At 40.1% G+C, this 24549-nt stretch overlaps 1 protein-coding gene and 1 non-coding gene across 13 annotated transcripts in view; one reads left to right on the forward strand and one right to left on the reverse strand.

Annotated features, from left to right (window-relative positions):
• Rcbtb1 (RCC1 and BTB domain containing protein 1) overlaps positions 1-8522 on the reverse strand; it is a 49058-nt gene extending 40536 nt beyond the window's left edge. For 4 of the 12 annotated variants that reach the window (XM_013072027.3, XM_087197444.1, XM_004844155.4 and 1 more), the window contains exon 1: positions 8375-8522. The gene's annotated coding sequence lies outside the window, so the exon portion shown is untranslated. The remainder of the gene's footprint in view (positions 1-8374) is intronic. The other 8 variants (XM_021257833.2, XM_004844156.4, XM_021257832.2 and 5 more) reach the window with 3 other exon arrangements.
• On the forward strand, positions 6711-6817 carry LOC147822281 (U6 spliceosomal RNA). The gene has a single exon (XR_015445924.1). It is a non-coding gene; the product is annotated as a U6 spliceosomal RNA (small nuclear RNA).
• Positions 8523-24549: the final 16027 nt, after the last annotated feature.

Consider the following 24549-nt stretch of genomic DNA (forward strand, 5'->3'; position numbering starts at 1 on the left):
AATAAATATAAGCATTTCCTCAGTGAAGATCTAGTTTCCTCCAAGAACAAGTGGTCTTCATAGTGTTCTTCCTTTTTTTATCAATGGAATCTCTCACTGGAGCAAGATTTAAGGGCATGGCCTATTTTTTTTTTTCTAGTACTAGAAACAGAACTCTGGCCTTTGTACTGAGCTACATCTCCAGCCCTCTATTTTTTTTTTTTTTTTTTTTGGTACTGGGGATTGAACTGGGGTCCTTGCACTTGCGAGGCAGGCGGCAGAACCATTGAGCTAAATCCCCAGCCCCTATCCCTCTATTTTTTTTTGAGACAGGGTCTTGCTAAATTGTTTAGGCAAGACTGAAACTTGTGATCCTCCTGCTTCAGCCTCCCAAGTACTGGGATTACAGGCATGCACCACCATATCCAGATCTTCTCTATTTTTTAATACATTATATTTCAACTCTAGGAAAACTTTCAAATGAAAGAGTTCTAGGTTTTGGAGTAAACTTTTTGAAATGAAACCTTGTAACGGTGTCATCCATTTATGCTGCAAAGAAAGTAATTGAAAACACAGAAAAACCACACGCTACTCACACCCACTTCTTTCATACCTATTCTGATGTGCTTTCAGAGACTAAGGAGATGCTTTGTACGGTGCCTAGGTTCAGATAAGCTGAGATAGAATCAGCCTCAAACATTTCAAAACAAAATATACCTTAAAACTATTTCACCCATTCTATAAGGGCTGCAAATAAAATGCAAAGTTTCAAAGATTTGTTGGGGCACTAATTCTCATTCTCTCACTGTCTTAGCTGCTAGAACACTCGCTCTCCACTTCTCTCTTTTCAAGTTCACAGAACTACAAGAATGAAAGGAAAAGAATATCCCGAATTTTGACAAATGCCACAAGACCAGGAAGTCTGAAAGTGTAGCATTCTCCATAGTTTGTCAGTCTTCATAAAGATGCAGCTGAAGCCACCTGTCAGGGGACTGAAGGTAATTCTCCCATCATGTAAAGACAGCATGATTACTGTCACAGAATTTTCCAACACTGATTGTGACTACCCTTTTCTTTTCTAGTTTTGTTCAAATTCATCACTACTTTAGAGGAAAATGTACAATACTGCAACTGTCAATTTCCAACAGCCAAAAAGTTATTTGACTTGAAGCACAACTTGCAATAATGGCCCCTGAAGTGTCTCTTCAGCCCTATCACTCATATGGTTGCTTTCATGCCACTGCCCGGAAGCTTCTGGCAATTCCAGGACATAGAGTATCTGACAGCTCACTGAAAAATGAAGAAATAATTCTATAGAAGGCATGTACTCAAGTTAAAAAAATAACCCATGCCAATAATAGCAGCAAAAAGTAACATACAGGGGTGTGAAGCTGACTGTGATCTTATAAAAGTATTGCTGTTCAGAATACTTTTATTTCAAAAGGAAACCAAAAATTTCAATGATGTTTTTCTGTGGTTTTGGTCTCTGCTGTATCACACATATAGGTGTCACAAAATAGACCAAACAAAAACAGATGGGTCAAAGATTTAAAGAAATCGATACAACACAATAATACTTCATTTTATTTTTCTAATGAGTTCAAGGTTGGGATAGAAGGGTCAAGTTTAAACCTACCTATGGTTTCATGAACCTTCCCTACATGGAAGTTCTGAAAGCAATTTTGTCTCCTAGTCACAAGTGCTTTGTTTTGTTTTGTGTATTTTTGCTTGTTTGGTTGGTTTTTTGCAATATGGTCTCATTATGCTACCCAGGCTGGACTAGGACTCTTCTACTTCAGCTTCTCAAGTAGGTGAAACTATAGGCACACACCACTGCATCAGACTATATAAAAAAGTACCAACTATACCCTGTGATGAGCTAAAGCCAAAATTACAGTAATGAATAGACAGAACCATGAACTCTATTCACTCAATAAATGTTTACTAAATGTCCTTAGGTAAACAGGACACAGGCCAGCCCTAAAACCCCTTTGACTTCACCACAGCTTACAATGGGTGGGGAGATCGGTACACACAGAGAGGGATGCACTAAAGAGACCTAAAGACTCTAAAGAGACCTACATTGGAGACTAATGTGAAGACTAGATGGAGTGAGGAGTGTTGAGAGAGTCAAACGTAACTGCATCAATCTAGGAAACATCAATCTGGGAAAGAAAGGACTAGAAGCCTACACAAGGGAAAGGGAAAACACTGGACATGATTGGCTGATGGGAGGTGGGCACTGGACAAAGGGAAAGGTACAGTCAAAGCTTATACCCAGATGTTCCGCCTGAGTGCACTGGGCTGCCCCAGGCTGAATAGAGAACACATCAGGCTCCAGGGGGGTGAGCTCCACTCTGAACATTTTAAGGTTTAGGGAACTGCAGGATGTCAAAGTAGACACATCTCCACAGACAAATTTATAAATCCAAAGTTCAAGAGAGAGAGATCTGGATTGGAAACTTAGAAATCTGACAGGAGATCACCCAGTGAAAAGTACGTGGAGTCAGAAGTGCAGAGGATCCTGGCAGAACTCAAGAACCTCCAAAAGGAAAAGGACATGGAGTACCCCACAGAAGAGACTGAAAGGAATAGAGGGAGAAGAAAAACCAGGGGAGTACAGCGTCATGATCTAGGGACACGAGAATGACAAACGGAGCACGCCAGTGTCAAATGCTGCTGAGAGACCAAACAAGGAAGTGCCACAGACTCTAACAAGGAGAATCACCACTGACCTCAACAAGCAGAGTCTCACGAGGCTGTGGGCAGAAGCCACACTGCCGCAGGTAGAGGCATATGTAAAAGGTGAAGAAAAGGAAACAACGAGTATAAACAACTTGTTCCAGAAATTCAGTTGTGAAAGAAAACAGAGAAACAGGGTATAACTGCAGAATAAGATGGAGTTGAGGGGTAATTTTTGGTAATTTTCTTGAAACATATTAGACTTCAATGTTTAAAAGCTATGAAAAGGAGCCCACAGAGAGAAGTCAAAGATAGAGGACAGGGTATAACAACCAAATGAGGTATTGACAAAGCAGCAGAGAACGGTTCCACAGCAAAGGTGTGTGAGGAGTTGTAGAAATGGGGACTGTCTTCCATTCCAACACAAGAGGAGGAAGGAAAAGATGAGTTGGATCTCCCCCCCAAAAATAGCCATTTTAAATAAAGGCTGAATAGCTGGACCTGGTGGTCCACACCTGCAATCCCAGCACCCTGAGCGGCTAAGGCAGGAAGATCACAAGTTCAAGCCCAACCTGGGCAATTTAGTGACTTAGCAAGTCCTCGTCTCAAAATAAATTTTTTTTGGTACTGGGGATCAAACTTGGGTCCTTGCACTTGCGGGTCAGGCAGTGGAACCACTGAGCTAAATCCCGGGCCCTCAAAATAAAATATTTAAGAAGGCAAAGGCCCTGGGTTCACTCCCCAGTGCTGGGGAGGAAAAAAAAAGTTTAAATACTAGGAGCCAGGTGCTGGAGGAATATTCACCCGTATTCTTCTGCATTGTACAGGCCCATCAGCAATGTACAAAGGTTCCAATTTTTCCATAACCTCACTAACCCTCTTGTCTTTTCAATAGAGCTATATCCCAATGTGTGAGGTGATATCTTATTATGGTTTTGACTGGCATCTAGAGGCATTTTCTTCAGAGGTCACCTAATTTTCCCTGTGAAGAGGTAAGACATTCTGTTAAGAGGAAGAACAATAAATGTGGAGTGGAACAATTTTGGGAAAACAAAAACAAAAAAAAATAACAGAAATTTGAAGCAGCAACCAAAGAGGAAGGAAAAGAGCACTGGTCAGGGAAACCTAGCAAGAACCCAGCACTCAGAACAAGTTGAAGATCATAGGCTCTTGAAGTACCCTTTGATTTCCAGCAAGCTATTTCCCCAGGAAGTTGTTGTAAAGTTGATGTAACCAGAACTGGAACAGAAAATTCCTCAGAGGATTTTCCCATTTAAAGACGGTGATAGAAGTGTTCCTGAAAAATCCACTGTTTTGTTTGCTTAAAGTTCTGTAACATACACCTTAGAAATGACAGTTTGCTTGTGATCCACTCTCCTTGCACTTTGAAGATGGAGCATCTCTCATATATATATTCAGTGCAGATCTACTACCTTTACTGCATGGATTTATAAATATAAATAGTGCTAATTTCATCAAATGGCAAACTGAAAGAGAAACATCACACATCCATCATTTCAATAATGCTGAGTCCTTTAAAACACTTCAGATAATCATATCACAAAATGTTTACTATAAACTGATAACAACCACATGTACAAGTAGTAACCAAGGGCACAAAAGAAAATGATATTCTGACTTAACCTTGATTCTGATTTTACCTTGCAAAGCATGAGATATACCAAAATTTTCAGTTTAATTCAACAAATACATTCCCTATGTCCTACGAAATATAGATTTGATTAATTTAGAGATTTATCACTAAATCATGCTACTGCATATGTTGCCCACAGTTTTGTCTCAGGGTTCACATCTTGGGAATAACTCCTAAATAACCTAAACTGATACCAAGGGTTTTATCTATGCTGAGTAATTTAACATCCCAATACTCAGTGACTTAAAACAACAGTTTTTTTATTTATCTTAGATCTGTGTTTTGAGTGTATTCAGCTAGGGTTACTCATGAGGATGCAGGCCATGAAGTCTGATTAAGCCTCATTCATGTATATGGGACACTCCCAGTGGTCTTTCCTCTTCCACCTAGCATGGCCCAAGCTTCTATACCCAGTACACTTCTACACATCGCTTTTAAGAAAAGTCAGTGGAAGCTAAAGCTGCCATGTTTCTTAGTCGCTAAGCCCAGAACTGCACAGTATCACTTCTACCACCTTTTCTATTGATCAAAATAAGTCACTAGGCCAGCCTACATTCAAATAAAGCAGAAACAGATTCACTCCTCATGGAAGGAGCAAAGGATGGGAAGAGAATTGCTGGTGGTCATCTTTGGAAATAATCCATCACATCTGTAAATACAACCACTGGATGTCTTCACTATACCAATTAACTTCAGGACTGAAGCATCTGAGAAGGGACAGGCTTTGTCTACTTCCTAAACTAACTTTTTCTTAAGCATTAGAAAGACTATTCCAGCCAAGAGTTGACCATGTAGACTTCTAATTTCAAAAAGCCATAATGTCTTCCTTTCTGGGGCTATACGAAGGACAGACATCACACCTTAGGAATGGTCTGAGAATAACAGGCTTCCATGGACTAGATCACTTCCTGAAGACATTTCACACCTGACAATTTGCTATTATGTATGCATGGATATGATGTCATTTTAAAAGTATATCTAATACTCAAATATACAGAAGTATCCTAGTTATTTAAACTCCTGCTGTCAAATTACCTAAACTCAAGAATGAGCTAGTGGGCCAGGGGCATGGTGGCACACATCTGCAATCACAGCACTTGGGAGGCTGAGACAGGAGGACTGCACGAGTTCAAGGCCAGCCTGGATTATACAGTGAGTTTAAGCCAGCCTGAATTAGAGAAAGGCCCCGTTTCAAAAAAACAAAAGAATACACTAGATTTGGATATGACAATCTGAAATCTTACTACCTTAAGTCTGGAATCCAATAAATTTGTACAGAAAAAATATTAACTTACCTTTAGACAGTGTAATTACAGGGCATGTACATTCTTCTTTAAACTTATTTGTATTTTCTAAATTTTCCTTTATCCTTGCAATTTTTTTAGATGATAAGTCTACACTGTGTTCTTGGAAACACTTTAAATTTTAGTCAATTTTGTGGGTCAAATATATAATTGAAAGGAAGTATTCCTCTTCTCTGGGATGTTTAAATTCAGCCAACACTCACTACATTCCTCTTGTGCATTCAACACATACAAAATATGAAAATGTTTTAAGATTTTTTTAAAACAATGCAACACAGTTTCAAAAAAATAGAATTCTACTGACTTGCTGGACTCTGGACCCTTGTAGGGCCCAAACCTTGTTTCTTACATATGACTGACTGTTTAAAGTAGTACAAACAGAAGGAATATAACAACAGTAACAAAGGTCTTTTATATTCCTTCACAATTTCATTCTCCCCACAATGATTCTCAGGCAGAGGAAGACCTTTTCTCAGACTCCCCAGCTCGTGATTATTAAGATGAGGCCAAACTTGTACCAAACATACAGGTACTTAATTTAAAATTTTAAAACTTTTTTTAAGCTACAAACTTGATGGCTTTGGTTTTTATTGCTATTTGTTTTCTAAAGTTCCCGAACTTGATCATTTGGCTCACAGACATAAATATCACCTGCCAAAGAAATTTCTTTAAAGATAATATCTTTCCTCTTAAAGAGAAAGACAAGAAGATATAAGAAAAAAGATCTGTGTAGCATACTAACAGACTGAAATTCACGCAATGAATTAAAAGCCATCTCACAACACAAACTGCTATATTAGTAGAATTTAAATATACACACTCAATACTAAAGCAGTTCAAAAGGGTGAAATTTACCCAGTGCTTACTTCAACGGGATACTCTCTAAAGTTTGAGGGAGGCTATAAACTCCCTTCACTGTTTAACCATTTTTCCATGCCTTCTGGCATTATACATGAGGATTTAACAGTATTGGCCTATAAAACACACCCCTTTCAGAAACTCAGCTTTCGCCCTTTAAGGGCTTTAAAGAAAATGAGACACTGAATCTTTTAAAGCATGATTACAAGATTGTTTTATAAAATTGCAATCCTGTGCTCCCTTCGGCAGCACATATATTAAAACTGGAATGATACAGAGAAGATTAGCATGGCCCCTGCACAAGGATGACACGTAAATTCGTGAAGCATTCCATATTTTTAAATGCTGGCGGGGGGTGTGAGGAGAAAGGAACCCTTCTCCATTGTTGGTGGGAGTGCAAACTGGTGCAACCACTGTGGAAATCAGTATGAAGATACCTCAAAGAACTAGGACTAGAAGTGCCATTTGACCCAGCTATTCCCCTGTTGGGTATCTTCCCAAAAGAACTAAAAGAATCATACCACAGCGATATATGTGCACCCATGTTTAGAGCGGCACAGTTTGTAATAGCTAAAGCTTGGAAACAGCCCAAGTGCCCATCAACTGGAAACTGGATAAAGATGTGGTTTTTTAATAAAATGGAGTACTACTCTGCCATAAAGGACAAGAAACTAGAGACATTTACAGCTAAATGGATGCATATTGAGGCCATATTCTTAAGTGAAATAAACAGGACACACGTGTGTAAATACCGAATAGTTTCTCTGGTGAGAAACTGAAAGTGTAAATAAGGATTAAAATGATTAAAACGAATAATTGATAATCTGAAATAGGAAGAAAAGGTTCAAAGGGGTAGGGGAAGTGGAAGGGAAGGGGAAAGGGAAGAAGGGAAAGAAAAAATTATGAGAAAAGGAAAAATGGAATCAAAGTATTTGTAAACAGGAAAGGGTGGAGGGGTGAAGGGAGGACAGGGAATGGGGAAAAAATAAGAACCAAGATACATCATGTACAAGTACCCAATGATAAATGTATACCTAAAATGTATCAATAAAAGAATTTAAGCAAAAAAATTTAAAAAAAATTAGAAAGTGAAAATTCTAGTATAGATTAAATTTGTAGTTAGAAACAACAGATAAAATATATTGTGTGTTACACTTACAATGCAAGTTAAATACCTGCAAGTAGAAAAACATTAGAATAAAAATATTAAAATTATAAAAATTTAAAAAATAATAAAATTGCAATCCTCAGCTGCAACAATTCTGCAGCAGATGGCTTTATATTGTCTTGCCCGCAAATATAAACAAAAAGCCACTCAGGAGAGTACGAGAGCATGTCTCGATAGTCACTTGAAATAAAATAAAGCGGGTAGGTTTGGGGGGCTTTTTTTTTTTAATCAGAGACAGGACAAGAAAAATGCTATCCACTCCGTTCACCGCGCTCCTGGGCATAAGTCTCCAGTAAGAGAATCACCCCGTCGTGAATCCCAAGTCGCGGGGGAAAGGAAAACAAACGGAACTGGGCTTGTGACACCGCTACCCTCAGAGATGCTGAGATCCGGGGAAGGGCGAAGGGAGGATGGAGCGTCGGAGGGAAGTCTCCTCTCAGCAAATCGGCGCGCGAGGCAGTGACACGCGCTGGTGCAGCTCGAAACAGAAAGCGAGCGGGGAAAACTTTCCCTGCCTCTTCCACCTTCATCGCCTCCGGGCTAGAAGAAACGCGAGCTGAGGGGCCAGCGCGCCAGCTCCGGACGCTGCGCCTCGCGGGCCGGGAGCCAAGGGAGGGCGGCGGGAGCGTGTAAGTGGGCACACCCGGCGGCCCAGCCCACGGGGAAGGGAGGCAGAGGAAGGCCCGGGCCGGGTGCGGCCGGCGAGCTCGACCCCGCGTCCACCGCTACCTGCAAAGCCAGCAGCGCCCGCCGTCCAGACCCAGGCTCCGCGCGCGCCGCGAGGTCTCAGCTCCGCCGGCGTCTGAAGCCCGAGCGAGTTAGCAAGTGAGCTAGCAGCCGCGCCGACGCCTGGCTCAGGGGCGGAGCGCTGGGGACCGGGCCCGCCGGTCACGTGGCCTAGGCCGCCGCACGTGACCCGGGGCCGCGAGCGACGCGACTCCCCGGGTCTCTCCGCGGCCGGGCCAGGACTTTCCTAGGCCAGCTGGAGGTCCTCCGGAGAGTATCGGTGGAGCGTAGTGGCTGTGGCCGAAACTCACGCTTTTGCCTTTAGGGAGAACGAGGAACGCGCTGGCGTGGGCCCCGGCACTCCTCAGAAGGCTGGGCCGTGGGGCGGGGCCGGCTCTCAGCCCAGAGGGAACTAGGATGGGAAAGCGCGCTGCGCAGCGCAGCGCCGCGGGCGAAGGCCACAGCGGAGACGCGTTTGCTTTACCTGGCCCACGTTTCTGCCGCTCACACTCACTCCTACCTACGGGACTCCGCAAATCGTTGACACCACTGAGAGATGGAATGGCAGGCACCTGGAATCAGAGGTGTCTGACCACAATGGGAGGCACCTGCAGTTAGAGCTGGCTGATCTTTTAAATACTGGAAGCCTGAATTGTTAAGGGTTCCTCTTCCACCTCCTTTTTCCTTTTGCCCTTCTGCCTGTTCTGCTGCTGTTCCGTGATCTTCAATAGATGCAGCTTCTTACTACCAGGTGCAATTTGGCAATTCTTTCCTTGTCCTGCACAAGAACCTAGACGATTTTTGTCCCATTCACCTGTAACAGAGGAGCTGCCTCTTGCTGCCCAAGCCTATTACCTGTAAAGACCACAGTCTGCTGTAAAACCTATATAGCTTTCAGAATGCCCAGTTGGCTCTACAGAATGAAGTCCAAACTTCTTGACATAGTGTTCCAAGCAATCTTGTTCAAACTTGCCTTTTTCCATTTGAGCACCCATGAATAAATTTTTTAAAAATTTGTTTCCTAAGTACAAGTAAACAGCTCTGGTGGGTTACTAGAAAAAACTACTTCCCTATCTGCCAGTTTCCCAAGGCTACTCTAAACTCTGGCTACAGAGAATTCCTGTTTGCCTTGACTTAAGCTTTCCTTAAATTACTTTTTTTCTTTAGTTGCCTTACTCCTGTTTGCCTTTGTTCTGGTCTTTTGCCTCTATCTGAAATCTCCTGAATTACTGTCTCCTTCCCTGAAGGGGGGAAAGAAAGACATTAAAAATTATAACCAGATCTTATTCAGAAACTGTTGTAAGATGGGAATTGAGCCCAGTTCTATATTCTCTTGTCTCTGTTTCCTCAAACTAAGGGTGTGGATTCTGCCTCTGGATATTAGGTTCAAGCAATTAGAAAGATAAAGGCAAAGAAACTAAACTCTAGGAGGTCCCAGGTAGTTTGATTAACACAAGCCCCTTTACTTAATACTTAAACCTAAACTTCTTGTCCCTAAGCCCCCCCCCATAATCTTTGCCTCGACTAAATAACAGAAAAGATCATATGACCTGAAAAATTCAAGGGAAAACCAAAGGCAGCCATAGAACCAATCAGATTCCAGGAACCTACATGGGACAAGGATCTCAATAAAAAGGAGCTGCAGACAAGAATCTATGAGTAACATTTCACTTTTGAATGCTCCCTTCTTGTCCAGAGTAGCTATGTATCATCTCTCTCTTCCCCCTTTTCCTCCACCTTCAAATAAATTGTCTTCTCTTACTTTAAACTTGGCTTTTTAAATTCTTGACTCATGCTGGGTTTATGATCCCTGAGAGCTGTGTGTTCCAGCAGAGCAGTAGCATGGCATGGTGTGGCATGGCAGTGTTCACTCCTCCCCCAGACATTACAGCTTGACTAAGATAGTACCATTTCAGTGAATTTACTAATAGAGGCTTATTTTCTTCAAAGAAACTCTTGGCTATAATCTGATCAAAAGAACTTTCTGTGAAATGTGTTCGAGACCAAGGAGACAGAGGAAGAGGGAAAGAGAGAGGAGGGAGAGGCTTGTGGTTTGATTCATCAAATAGATCTTATGTTCTCACTGCTTACTATGTGTCAGGTGCCATACTTGGAGCATCTTGGAAGATAAAAAGTTGAATGATACATGGTTGATGACCTCCAGGAATGTGTAGTCTGGTTCATTATTCCAATGCAGTGTGAAAAATATCATTTACAAGGTGTTAGGTGAATACAAGTTAGGAGTCAGAAAGATTTTTTGGTAATGTGAATTTTGAGGATAAATAGTAGATGAAGAAGTGAAAGCAAATGACATTCCAGGAGTGAGCAATTTATCCAAAGGTGACAAGACATGAAACAATATTGTTTGTTTAAATCAAGTAGCCCTGTGTCAATGGCCTTTGGTGATGTCATTTACCTCTAGGACAAAGGAAACTTAATTAGATTAATTCTGATGTACTTGAAAGAATAAGATATTTATATTAATATTATTGATTGGGCTGAGGAACTTTCTCTTGCCTTTATTTATTTATTTACTTACTTGCTTATTGGCACTGGAGAGTGAACCCAGGACCTTTTGCATGCTAATTATGTGTTCCACCACTGAACTACACTCCCAGCCCCCGAGTTACTTTCCAGCAGACAAATTATAGGCATATCCTCTATAAAGTGGCCTGGAGTAATGGTAGATGGTTTTTTACCTTTTTTCCCTGACTCCAAAGGTTCTCCATAATTGTGATCTTAAAATAGTAAAATTTCTTGTTCTATATATTACTATACTCTGGGGTCGGGGATTTAGCTCAGTGGTAACGCTGCCTGCCTCAAAAGCTCTAGGTCCCAAGTTTGATCCCCAGAACTAAAAAAAAATCAGTACAAATAAAACAAAATTAAATTTAAAAAAAGATTACTCTAATCTTTTTCTACAAAGTGAAAGAACTCAATTTACAAGTATTATATCAAGAAACTGAGCTGTACCTCTACAGGCTGGAGGGTGGGTGGACAGAGGTTTGTTTGTTTGTTTTGCAGTGCTAGGGCTCAAACCCAGAGTCTTGCATATGCTAAACACTTGCTCTGCCCCTGACCTACATCCCTAAGCCTGGAACTTCTCTCTTTTTTTTTTTTGTACAGGGGATCAAACTCAGGACCTTGCACTTGCAAGGCAGACACGGTGCCACTGAGCTAAATCCCCCGCCCTGGAACTTCTCAATGTTAAAACATGACTACTCTGGTAAAAAGTATCTGTCTAATGAAATAATGAAAGATTAAGATAGAGTGGAACATAGGAGAATGATTCTAGTCATTCCTAGGAGCTTATAATTTCGTTTCCAAACAATCTCTTCACAAATCTGAATCAGAACGACCTCTTTTGTTCACTTCATTTACTGTGCTTTTCTTCTGTGAGTGTTGATTTGAGCAGGTGTGAGTTGGCCTGTCTGGTTCCAGTTCCTTGAGCTGTACCATCTTTGCCAAGAAAATCTTCCCAAGGTCCCTTACAAAACACTTGCTTTTCACAAGCCACTGGAAAGTTCTTGATATTGAGCAAGCCAAATTAAAATGGATTTCATTTACTTCCTCAAAGATTTGAATCTTATTTGTTCTGAGAGAATGAAAACAGTGGGGAGCACCCAGATATCTCTACCTTTTCTTCTGTGCTCCTTCCCTCATTTTGGGGTTCAAGATTGAGAGAAACAAGCCAGAGGACCACCAGCCAACTCTTGTATTGGCTAAATAGGGAACATTTAAATAGAATGTAAGATTGTCTGTTTGTATGATACATAGCCAGGAAATCTGTTCTGACAGTCTCAAAAACAATATAATTAATTTTGAGAATTGAGGATGATGTAGTTTTAAAATTTTTACAAATATAATGAAATGTAGAATTTATCTAGAGAGATTTCACTTTGATTCTCATCAAAACCAAACAGCAAACATGATCAGTCACAGTAAGTTTTACAGCCTCAATCATCTATCAAACTACTGAGGAGATACTTCTGTTTTTATAATTGGGCTAAATAAACATTGCATAAAACAGGGAGAAAGAAAACTGAAAGGTGAGGATTATGATAGAGAACCTGAAAAAGTTATTCTAGTTCCTTTTTTTCCTAACCCCAAGGAGCACATGGCCTTTGTCATCATGCAAACACATTAAATAAATAAGTATCCAAGCCCCAGCTAAAGAAAACTACTTGTTGACCTATAACTTTACCTGCACTGACACAAGTCTTGGGAAGAAGAGGTGGCATAAAGAAATGAGTTTAGCTGGGTGTGGTGGTGCACTCCTATAATCCCAGTTACTTGGGAGGCTGAGGCAAGAGGATCACAAGTTTAAGGCCAGCCTGGACAATTTAACAAGATCCTGTCTCAAAATAAAATGAAAAGGGCTGGGGAATGTAGCTCACTGTTAGAGTGCTTCCCTAGGTTCAATCTCTAAGAGTGAGAGAGAAAAGGATGGAAGAATGGAGGGAAACCTATACTGCTCCTTAGATGAGGCATGCAACCCTTCTAAACAATACTTTTTGTGACTATTATCTCTTCCATATAACATCAGCTTTGCGCATTAAAGGGATTCAGTGCCTTCTGTTTAGAAGTGTTTCCTTGTCCTTTGTCAGATGAAAGCTTAAATATGGAATTTCTGCACCATCCGGGTCAACTGACAGTGACATACTTCTGAGGGGAGGGGGGTATTGGGGATTGAACCCAGAGCTACATCTCTACCCCTTTTTATATTTTCACTTTGAGACAGGGTCTTGTCAAATCTATAAGTTGCTCAGGGTGGGCTCAAACTTGCTGTCTGCCTCAGCCTCCCAGAGTGCTGGGATTACAGACATGTGCCACACCCCCCAGCTTATACTTCTTTTTTATTCATCAGCAGTGGTTCTTGTTCCACCTGTATTTAGCTGTGGCAGCATCATGGCTCATTAAGAGGCCACCAGCTCCTGGTAGGAGATAGGAAGTCTCTCATCTTCTGGAAAGTAGGAATTCTGAATACAATTGACTTTGAAGCAAGACTGATCATCTGGATGTTACTATGAATCTTGAAAACTCCTTAAAGTGCCCTCAGGTTGGCCATGGAGGCAGGAATACTGTTTTCTGATGGGACATGACTTGCTGGTTTGGGATAATAAAGGTCAAGTGACATATTAAGTGATACTATGAGGACAATACAGAATGGAGGGCAAGAACCCTCCTAGCCTTGGTCTCTTGAAAATGTTAAATGTAAGCCAGTGTAGTGACGTACACCTTAGCTACTGTGAAGGCTGCGGCAGGAATACTACACATTCAAGGCCAGCCTGAGCAACTTAGTGAGGACCTATCTCAAAAGGTAAAAAAGTGCTGGAAATGTAGCTCGGTAAAACAGAAAAGTCTGTCAGGCATGGCAGTGTATGCCTGTAATCTCAGCACTCTGGGAGGCTGAGGGATCATCAGTTTGAGCCCAGCCTAAGCAACTTAGTGATTTTAACAAGACTCTGCCCCCCCCAAAAAAAAGAATAAGGAAAAGAAAGAGAGAGAAAAGAGAGAGACAGAAAAGAAAGAGAAAGAAAGAGAAAGGAAAGAAAGAAAGAGAGAAAGAAAGAAAGAAAGAAAAAGAAAAGAAAGAAAGAAAGAAAAAAGAAAGAAAGAAAGAAAAAAAGAAAGAAAAGCAAATGGGGTCTAGGGAAGTAGCTCACTGCAAAGTTCTTAGGTTTGATCTCCAGTACTAGCATGTACAAAGTTCTAGGTTTGATCCCCAACACAAATATGTGCTTAAACACACACACACACACACACACACACACACACATGTGTACACACAAATGCGGACACATAGTAAAGGACCAAAAAAGATATTTTGTGAAGAATCATAGAAATTTAACATGGATTGGATATTAGATAATATTTGGGGACTACTGGGTTTTTTAGGTGTGATGATATAATATTGAGAATATCCTTATTTTGGGGAGATGTATTTAAAGTATTTAAAGACTGAGAGTAATGAAGTCTCAGAGTGGCTCAGCAAATAAATACTATAGATATCTGTCTTAATTACTTTTCTCATTACTGAGACAAAATACCTACACCCAAAGTTAAAGGAGGAAATGTTTAGCTCACAGTTTTAGAAGTTTCAGTGCATAATTGGCTGGCTCCAAGGCAGGGTGACATGGCAGGAGAAACAGTTCATGGTGGGGGACAGAAAGTAGCAAAGCAACAAGGGATCTAAACAGCATTTTCCTGCCCCTTTTATCTTATCCAGAGTACTTAGAGCAGGTAGCACTCATGTCCTTAATCCTAGTGCCCTTGACCCTAGCACTGCACCATGAATCAATCCCAGCGTCACACACTGTAGATCCAGCCACCTCCAAAAAAGCCCCACCTATGACCACATAGGCTTTGGGGGGAACATCTAGACACAAGCCATAACATATCCATATCCACAAAGAGAGATTAAATATGGCAAAATATTAACAATTGTTAAATATGCAAGATGTTCTTCGTATCCTTTAAATTTTGACATTTTCATAGTAAAGTGTTAAGACAGTGAATGAGAGGTGACCTTTATACTCCAAACTGACAAAACAGGCTATTTCAGTAATTTATCTATTCTGAAAGGTCTTTTAATTACCTACCATGAGGTCCTGGGCACTGTATTAGGTTTTAGTTATATATTGGTGAGTAAAATAATAGTTTCTTTTGTCGGTACTGTGCTACATCCCTCACTCTCTCCTTGAAGACAGAAGGATTTAGTCCCCCATATTCTGGGAAGCTTGTATACTGACAGCCCTCCTAAGTGATTATCTTGGCTAAAGAAAGCTGTCTTACTGAAGATCATGCCACCTTCTAGGGACAGCCTGTAACATATGACAGGTCAATGTGGGATTAAGATCCGACATCTTTGCCTGGAGATTTAGCTCAGTAGTTCCACCACCTGCCTCACAAGCACAAGGTCCTGAGTTCAATCCCTGGTACCAAAAAAAAAAAAAAAGATATGACACCTTCATCTCAACAAGGGACAACTCTGAAGAGTAATCCTAGCTTTAGAATGCCCCTGGGAATTGGCTAAAGCCTGATTGTGACTAGACTGCAGCCCATTTGCTCTTTCTTTTCAATCTTGCTTCCATCCCTTTCCTCTACACGTCCTGAAAGCATCACCATTGAAGAAGCATTAACTAAACAGAATGACTTGGCCAGTTCATCTCAGCCAGCTTTTTCGTCAGCCACCTTTGTACTGGCATAATGGATTCATGAAGAGAAAAACATGGCAGCAAAGAGGGAGGCTATACATAAGCCCAACAGCATGATCTCACACTCAATGTCAGTCTAACTACTACCACACCCAAATAACCAAACTGTCACCAACAGAAACCATTGCGGAGACTCAGTACAGCACTATCCTTTGAAGACACCACTCAGTCACTTGGTGGCAAAGTGACTACATTGTACTCTTTTTACACTGGTGGAGAGCAGCCATTTGTTTTAACAGGAATAAGATGATAACCTGTTTATGGTTTTTGCTTTTTCTGCCTGAAAGTCCTCAGCCAATTGATTATCCAAGGATTTGTGTTGTAGTATCCACCAACATATTCCACATATTATTGCATCATGCCAAGGAACTCTTTTGCAGCAAAGGAAATGTAGCAGTGGGCATATTACCATTTCATCCATTAGACCTGTCACATTGTACACCACCCATGAGCTATTGGCCTCATGACCAATGGAACAATCTGTTGAAACCTTGGCTGAAGTGTCAGCTTGGATAAGACACCCCAGAAAGATAAAACACTACCCTCCAGGATGCAGTAATGCCCTAAATCAATCACCATTTATATGGTGCTATCTCCCCAAGAGGACAATACCGGGGAGTGGGATTCAAGATGTGGAAACATCAGTATTAATGAATACTTGGGGAATTTGTGAGAAGTCCCCACAGCTGAAGACCACAAGTTCAAAGCTGTTGGTTCCCAATAGGAACATTCCTACCAGAGAACACACCAAGAGTCTTAATTGAATTTTACATCACCATCCAGGCACTTTGGATCCATCATGTCAAGGACCAGCAGGCAAGAACACAATCTTTATTGAGGTAACTGACTGTTCCCATCAACAGGCAGTAGAGGTGCTGTTACACAATGGAGACAGGGACACATATACTTGATACCTAGATAATCAATTTGGATATCTTTTAGTTCACACAATTTAAATGCTAAGATTTGAGAGGTAAAACAGGAGGAAGAAATAGACTGAATTAATGACAAGAGTCTGAGGCACTCACCAAGTAATTCACCTGAACTTTAGAGCCAGTAATCAATAGTGAGGAGAATCTGGAATGAACAGTGGAGGAAGGAGAGGATGAATGTGAGCTACAGCAGCAGGGACCTGTGGTTCATCCAACTACCCTCTACCTTTTATCAGCTATCCCCAGGAAAATGCTGTGAATGAAAGTTTGAAGAAATTCTCTTTGGATATAGTATGGAGAACAAAACAGATAAGAGTAAACCATTATGGCCTCCATCCCAGGCTCCTAGGGCAGTGAAGCACAGTGGGTCCCAGAACCCGGAAGGAAGCTCCCCCACCGCCATCCCAGGCTCCTAGGGCAGTGAAGCTGAGCCGGTCCCAGCACCTGGAAGGAAGCTCCCCCACTGCCATCCCAAGCTCCTAGGGCAGAGAAGGTGAGCTGCGTGGGCGCCAGAAGCACCCCCCCCCGCCCCGTGGAAATGAGAAGACACATAAACAAGCCTCAGAAACAGACTTCTGGATCACCTACAGCAACCCCAAAGGGAAACGAGATGGAACAATCTGATACTCAACCACCTGGACTCTCTGAACTGGCAACAAAGGAGGATCTGGGAAAAATGAAATCAGAAATAATTACTCAGATAACAGCAAAGATTGTGCTCATGGTGCAAGATATGATTAATAAATCTAGAGAGGACACAGATTAAAAAAATAGAGGATCTGAGGAATATGATGGAATCCCAACATAGGAAAAAAATGGAATCCATAAAACAGATACAAACAGATTTCCAAGAGATTAAAAACTCCATTGAAAGTCTGCACAGCAGAATGAACCAATGTGAGGATAGAATTTCACATTTAGAAGATAAGATTGCAATTAGTGAGGAGGAAAAGAAAAATTGCTTTAAAATTGTAAGAGAACACGAGAAATCAATCCAGCAGCTGCTAGACGATGCAAAGAAGAATAACGTAAGACTGATTAGAGTCAATGAAGAAAGAGGAGAGATCGCAGATGACATTAAAAAACTGTTCACAGAAGTGATGGCAGAAAACTTCCCAAGGAGGGGAAAAGAACTTGACATACAGATAAGTGAGGCATATAGGACTCCAGCTAGCCTTAATCAAAAAAAAAAACTACACATAGGCATATAATAGTTAGGATTCCAGAAATCCAACAGAAGAATAAAATTCTACAAGCAATGAAAGAAAAGAAACAAATCACATATAAAGGAAAGCCCATCAGAATCACAGCAGACTTCTCAATGCAAACACTCAAGTCAAGAAGAGCTTGGAGTGATGTATTTCAAGCCCTAAAGGAAAACAGCCTCCAACCCAGATTGATGTACCCTGCAAAACTATCTTTCAAAATGGATGGAGAAATAAGATACTTTCATGATAAAGAGCACCTCAGGAGCTTCATGAATGCCAAACCGGCACTCCAAAAAATTTTAGACAATACCCTAGGAAAAGACAATGAGGATCACAACCCCAGGAAACCCAGCAGAATGAATCCACTGGGCATGACAAATTAAACACAAAGGAGGAGAATCCAACAAAAAGAAAAAGTTATGACAAGGCTTTTAAAACTTTTAACTTCATCTCCCTAATGAGTGTATAATTCAATCTTATTATTGTACTGATTAGTATTTTTCTGATTCTAGAGTTGCACACCATTCCTTGTGCTATACTGGCTATTTATCATCTTCCTATGTCTACATTTTAATTGGGTTGTCTATTAATGAGCTCTAAGAATTCTTTATATATTCTGCTCATAGGTTATATGCATTGTAAATATGGCCTGTTTAAGGACTACTTTTCATTTCAATGATGTCATTTAAAGTTCTAAATTTTGATGGAATCTCATTTATCAATTTTTTTCTTTTATACATCATGTTTTTTGTATCCTAGGTAGTTCTTCCCTACCCTGAATTCATAAATATTTTCCCTTATAATTTCTTCTTAAAGTTTTATATTTTAGGCTTTCTTATTTAGGTTCATAGATCCCTTCAAGTTACTTTTATGTATGGAAAAAAAGGGTTGAGGTTGATTTTTTATATACAGATACCAGGTGTTCTAGTGCCATTTGCTGAAAACACTATCTCTTCCTCGGCTCTTGAATCAAGTTTATATTCTATAAAATGCTAATGTTAAATAATCTTTCAAAACTCAGGGACCATATATGTGTGGTTCTATTTCTAGATTCTCTGTTTTATTCCAATGATCTATATGTCTTTCCTTATGCCAACACTGCCTTGATTACTGTAGCTTTAGAAGAAGTGTTAAAATTGAGGGCTAAATGTCTTCCAACATTGTTTTTGTTTTTGGTTTTGGTTTTTCTGGGTCCTTTGTACTCCTACGTAACTTTAAAATTTCAATATCTAGTTCTTCATTTATAGCAAGTATACACAGACCTGAATTTTTATATATACCTTGTGTTTTCTAATCCTGCTAAATTCAAATACAAGTTCTAGGGGCTCCTAGAGATTTCTTAGTATTTTCTCTATGGATGATCATTTCATCTACATATAAAGATTTTGCTTCTGCCATGCCCATCCTATCCTAGTTGTGTCATTCTATTGCCAGACTATTTTGGTGGGGACTAGGTTTCAAAGTTTAATGGACAGATAAAGAGTAAGCATATCTGCCCTTGTTCCCCACCTTAAGGAGAAAGCATTGTATCTTCTCCATTCATACAAGCCATTCTCGCTAGAAGTATGGAGTACATGTCTGTTCTACTTCTAGTCTCCTGATAGCTTTTACCATGAACAGCTGTAGAATTTGGTCCAATACTTTTTCTCCAACTAGTGACAGGATCACATGGCTTTCTCCTTTCCTCTGTTAAAATGATGACTTTTGGGGGTGGATCTTCCAGTGCTGAACCAACACTGCCATCCCTATAACAAAACCAATTTCTACATCCTGCCAGATCTGACTTCTAATAGTTTGTTTTGTTAAACAAATTTCTATCTATGTTCATACTTTTTTCTTCTATTATCTTTATCCAATTTTAGGATTAGCACAATGTTGATTTCCTAAAATGAGGGGAGAAGTGTTCCTTTTTTATGCTTTAATTGTTTGATATAATTTATCAGTTAAAATGTTTATGAGCCTGCTGTTGTCATATAGGTAGGTTTTCAAGCTAAGGAATATACTTTCTTTAATAGGTGCTATTCAAATTTTATATTTCTTCCAGAGTTAGTTTCATTAATTTGTCTTCTAAGTTACTTCTTAGAAGTTGTCAAATTTATTTCAAAAAAGATTTTTGTAATATACTTTCTATATCTTTTTAAATTCTGTAAAATCTGTGGTAATGTCTCCTAGATCTTAATATTGTAATTTTAAAAATGTATAACTGATACTGTGTAACAGGAAGAAAAGGTCTAAAAGAGCAGGGGAATTGGGAGGGGTAGGGGAAGGGAAAAAAGGGAAAGGAAAAAATATGAGAAGAGGAAAAAAATGGAAACAAGGTCTTTGCAAATAGGGAAGGGTGGAGGGGGTGAAGGAAGGCAAGGGAAGGGGAAAAAAATAAGAACCAAGAGACTCATGTAATGGTACAAGATCCCAATGATGAATGTAACTGTATTTTATACCTAAAATGTACCAATAAAGTTAATGGGGAAAAAAAAGAGTAAACCATTAAGATTATTGCAGTGTCAAGGAAAGATGTCCAACCAAAGTTTGCCCCGCTCCTTCCAACACAATTCCAGCCGCCCAAGACTCTGGAATTTTTCTTTCACATGCCTCTTCCCTAGAACCATTTCCCCAAGGATGAATTTCATACCTACAAGGCCATGAAGTATCTGGGAAGTTGGCTATTTGTGGGGAATGTCGACAGAGCTTGGAGATTGAGTGTCAAGAAACATATGTGTAAAGTTCCTTGCAGTATGAGATGAAGCCAGGATTGGAAAATAAAGGAATAAGCTAGGGAGCAAGTGACAGGGTAACCCTGCCAAGTTCCAGTAAGGATTCTATGAATTCTAAATTTGAAGCTTGGCTGTTCAGGTAATTAAAAAGCTGTACTTGTCAAAATAGGAGAGGACGTATTTTATTTAACAAGTTGTTAGCTTGACTTTTAAATTATAGTTTTAGTTATATATGCCATACAGACTACCATTTATAATTTTGCTCCAGGTTCTACAAATGTTAGGGATGGTCTGAAAGTCATATTACCACAAACAAATATTTAGACTGGAAGCTAGCTTATTGCAAATATTAGGTGCCAGAGGATAATGGAATATCTTCAAAAATGATACAGGAAGTAGGGCATAATGGTGCATGCCAATAATTCTTGCATTCTGGGGGTTGAGGCAGGGGGGATTGCAAGTTCATTCCCCACCCAAACAACTTAGTGACTTGGGTGACCTGTCACAAAATAAAAAATAAACAAAGGGATGGGGATGTAACTCAGTGGAAAGGCCCTCAGTTCCATACCCAGTGTGTGGGGGGGGGGGGGGTAAGGGAAAATATCTATTAATCTATAATTTTCTATCCAGTTAAACTAGCATTCAATATTGAAAGTAAAGACATTTTCAGTAAGGCACAGTGATGCACGACTGTAATACTAGCTACTAGAATGTTTGAGGTCAGTTTAAGCAATTTAGTGAGATGCTGTCTCAAAATAAAAATAAATAAATAGAAATGGCTGGGGTATAGCTCAATGGCACAGCACTTGCCTAACATGCATGATGCTCTGGGTTCAATTCCCAGTACCACCAAAAAAAAAGAAAAGATATTTTCAAATCAGAACTAAGAGACTTTCCAACTCACAGATCCTTGCTGAAGGAAATTCTGAAGGATGGAGTTTAGAAAGAAGAAAAACAAACCCAGCAGGAAAGAGTGGCATTGCAAGAGTTGATGAGCAGAGAAACTGATAGACATGTTGATATCTAAATGAAAATTTTCTGTAAAAATGATGAATTTTTGGGCTGGGAATTTAGCTCAGTGGTTTTGCTGCCTGCCTCACAAGCGCAAGGTCCCAAGTTTGATCCCTGACACACACACACACAAAAAAAAGATGAATTTTTATAGGATATGCACAAAGTAGAACTAAAATACTACAAAGTAATCAAAATGAAGATGAAAGACAAGATTCAGATTTAAAACACTGAGATTCTTATGATGTTAAGGATACGATGTTAAAATTTTCAGCTATGACTTAGTATTTTTATGGAAAACATAATAAGTAAATAATGCAAAGAGAAAGAAAAGTGAGTATTATTTTTAAAGGTCTAAAAAAGCAAAATAAGTTAAAACTGGTAGTACATATAAAATGGTTCTATTTCAATATGGAAAAATGGGGAAAGCAGACTCTAGCACCCAGGGAGGGAGACCTGTCTCCAATGACACAAGGTAAGCATGGAGAGGGTAGACAGCTCCAGAGAGAAACTATTATGAGCAGCTAAGTTAGGTAGAAATTAATAGGCAGTCAGACAGGGACAGCCCTCAAGAAACTCAGTGTAGAAAATGAGAACACATTAAAACTGTGTCTGGAGGTGCTTCTGAAGAAGGCAAGGCCTTGAGATAAAACCACAATGGCCAGACTGGCATACTTTCCTAAAGAATGAGTAGAAATTTGGGATTATACTGTAATCAGTACCATCCAGTCCGTTAAATCTGGATATGGATCAGATACCTGTTGGGTGACCAGAATCCTGGACCTATCCCTTCCTTAAATGTTCTTGTTTTAGGGGTCATAGATAAGGCAAGGCTAATAATGCTAGCCATATGACGTTGCTACATGCCTTGCTTCCCTATTGGATCAATATTAGCTAAGCAGCTATACTTGTAATCTTATTGGTTGATCATAGTTTGACCCACATCGTACCCACATTGTAACTTTGTTGTATAAATTACCGTTGACAAAGGGCCTTGGTGGCAACCCACTTGCGATCCCTCCTGTCTTTCAGGAGCTACTCCTATTCCACAATAAACCTTTCTTACTCTTAACCTCCTTTGTCCTTTGGAATTTGTTCTTCGATTTCAGGGGACACGACCTTGGCATATCTGACATCTAGTAAGTTGGGAGTTATATTTCTTCTATATCAAAACAGACTGGGATGGCAGTGGTAGCCCCAAGAAAAGCCCACAGTTACTATAAACTGCCAAAACAGCATGGGGTTTTACTCTGAAAGTGACTCCTTCCCCATGGCAAGCTAAAATTGGAAAAGTAATCTAGTATAGCACCTGCCATATTTGAGAGTTTAATCAGGAGTCATTTTGGGAAGGGGTTAATTATTTAATACTGAACCACAGAACAACTAAACAGGGTTTCAGGTGTCTTCCTAGCATAGTGACTGAGTGAGAGACAGGCACAAGAGTCATGGAGTGGGCACAGGCTAGACACAGGCCTTCTCCTTGAGTTTAAACTCAGGCCAGGAAGGACAAGGGTGCCCTATCCTCCATGGTGAGAAGCCAGACCAGTCCTGTGTGGCTTGAAGAGGGGGTTGGGTCAGAAAGTGCTGGCATTAAGTCCACCAGAAACACCTTGATGCCCTACCCACACCCCACCCCAGCTTCCTATATTCAGCACAGAACTCAGTGATCTGTTTGCTTTCCCCATCTACCAACATAAGCAGGGATACACCTCAGTTTTGATGGCTGCAACAGCCTGCAGTGCATGGACAGAGGGGCCTCTGGAATGGAGACAGATGAAGGCACCTCACAAACCTACAGGTTCTAGAGCTAGGCAGAGAAAGCCTTTACTTGAGGTGCATAGAGGAATTTGGAGACTGGGAGCTGCAGGAGTGACTACAGCCCTAGGGTGGCAACTATTGACCAACCATGCCCAGCAGGAAAGGTGGGGCTAAATTCATCATTCAGGCTGGACATGTTGGCACATGCCTATAATCCCAGCACTCAGGAGACTGAGGCAGGTGTTCAAGGCCAGCCTGGGCTACATAAGTGAGTTCAAGTCCAGCTTGAACCACACAGTGAGACCTTGTCTCAAAAAAAAAAAAATCAGCATTCACCCACAGAAATGAGAGTGTAGGAAACAAAATAAGTCTTAGCAGTGTCTCACTATCCTTCCCCCACATCAGGCTGATTCCAATATTGTGAACTCTGCAAAGAAACCATTCATTTCAAAAACATGGAGGAATTTTTTTGGACTTCTTTCTCTTTTTTTCATTTTTGGGGAACATTTTGAGGCTTTTTCCTTTTTAAATTTTGCTCTCTGATTTTTCTTTTTTGCCTTCTTCTATTACTTTTATGTAATTCTGTTAATTTTATTTTACTCCTCAATAGGATCCTGTATCTCACTTTTCTCTCCTTCTCATTTTCCTTTTCTTTACTCTTCAGATTTTACTTCTTTCATTATCCTGTTTCCCACGCTTCCATCTTTACTAGTATTACTATTAAGCTTTATTAATCTTTATATATTTATAAAGATGTGCTAATAATTATATGCATAATAATGATATGCTATTATTGCTAAATTCTTCTTTATTGTTAATGGTGGTATACATTTAGGAGATACTGTTTGTCAATATTTGCTTTGTCTTTGTGACTATATTATAATTATATCTCCCTTTTCTATGGTTATGGGTGGTACAGTAGTAGCTTGTATTGGGTAATATGGTATATTAACATAAGACATCCACTTTGTCTTTGACTCTATTATTGGTGCTGATTCTGTTGCTGTGGCCTGAATGGCATAGTTGTTGCTATTAACTGTTTTTTACTGTATTCCAATTTCTGATTTATCATTGTCTCATCAATAACACCATGGTTCATTTCTGGAGAACTGTGTGCTAAGCCAATCATGCTATACCCCACCCTCAATTAACAGAGGTGGTTGGATCCTGGGACAGAGGCAAAGGCCTATGGTCACCTGATGCAGAGAAATAAAAGATAATAATAGGAAATAGGGAGAAGACCAGGAGATGGGGGAGATAAAAAAAAGAATTGTGATGTGTTATGTACATCTGCCAACTCCCCACAAGAAATGTGATTGTTTTTACTGCAACCATGTA

This window comes from Heterocephalus glaber, unplaced genomic scaffold, assembly GCF_053883595.1.
Source record: "Heterocephalus glaber isolate CG9 unplaced genomic scaffold, H.glaber_assembly_v1.0 deba00001666, whole genome shotgun sequence".
Classification (NCBI taxonomy): domain Eukaryota; kingdom Metazoa; phylum Chordata; class Mammalia; order Rodentia; family Bathyergidae; genus Heterocephalus; species Heterocephalus glaber.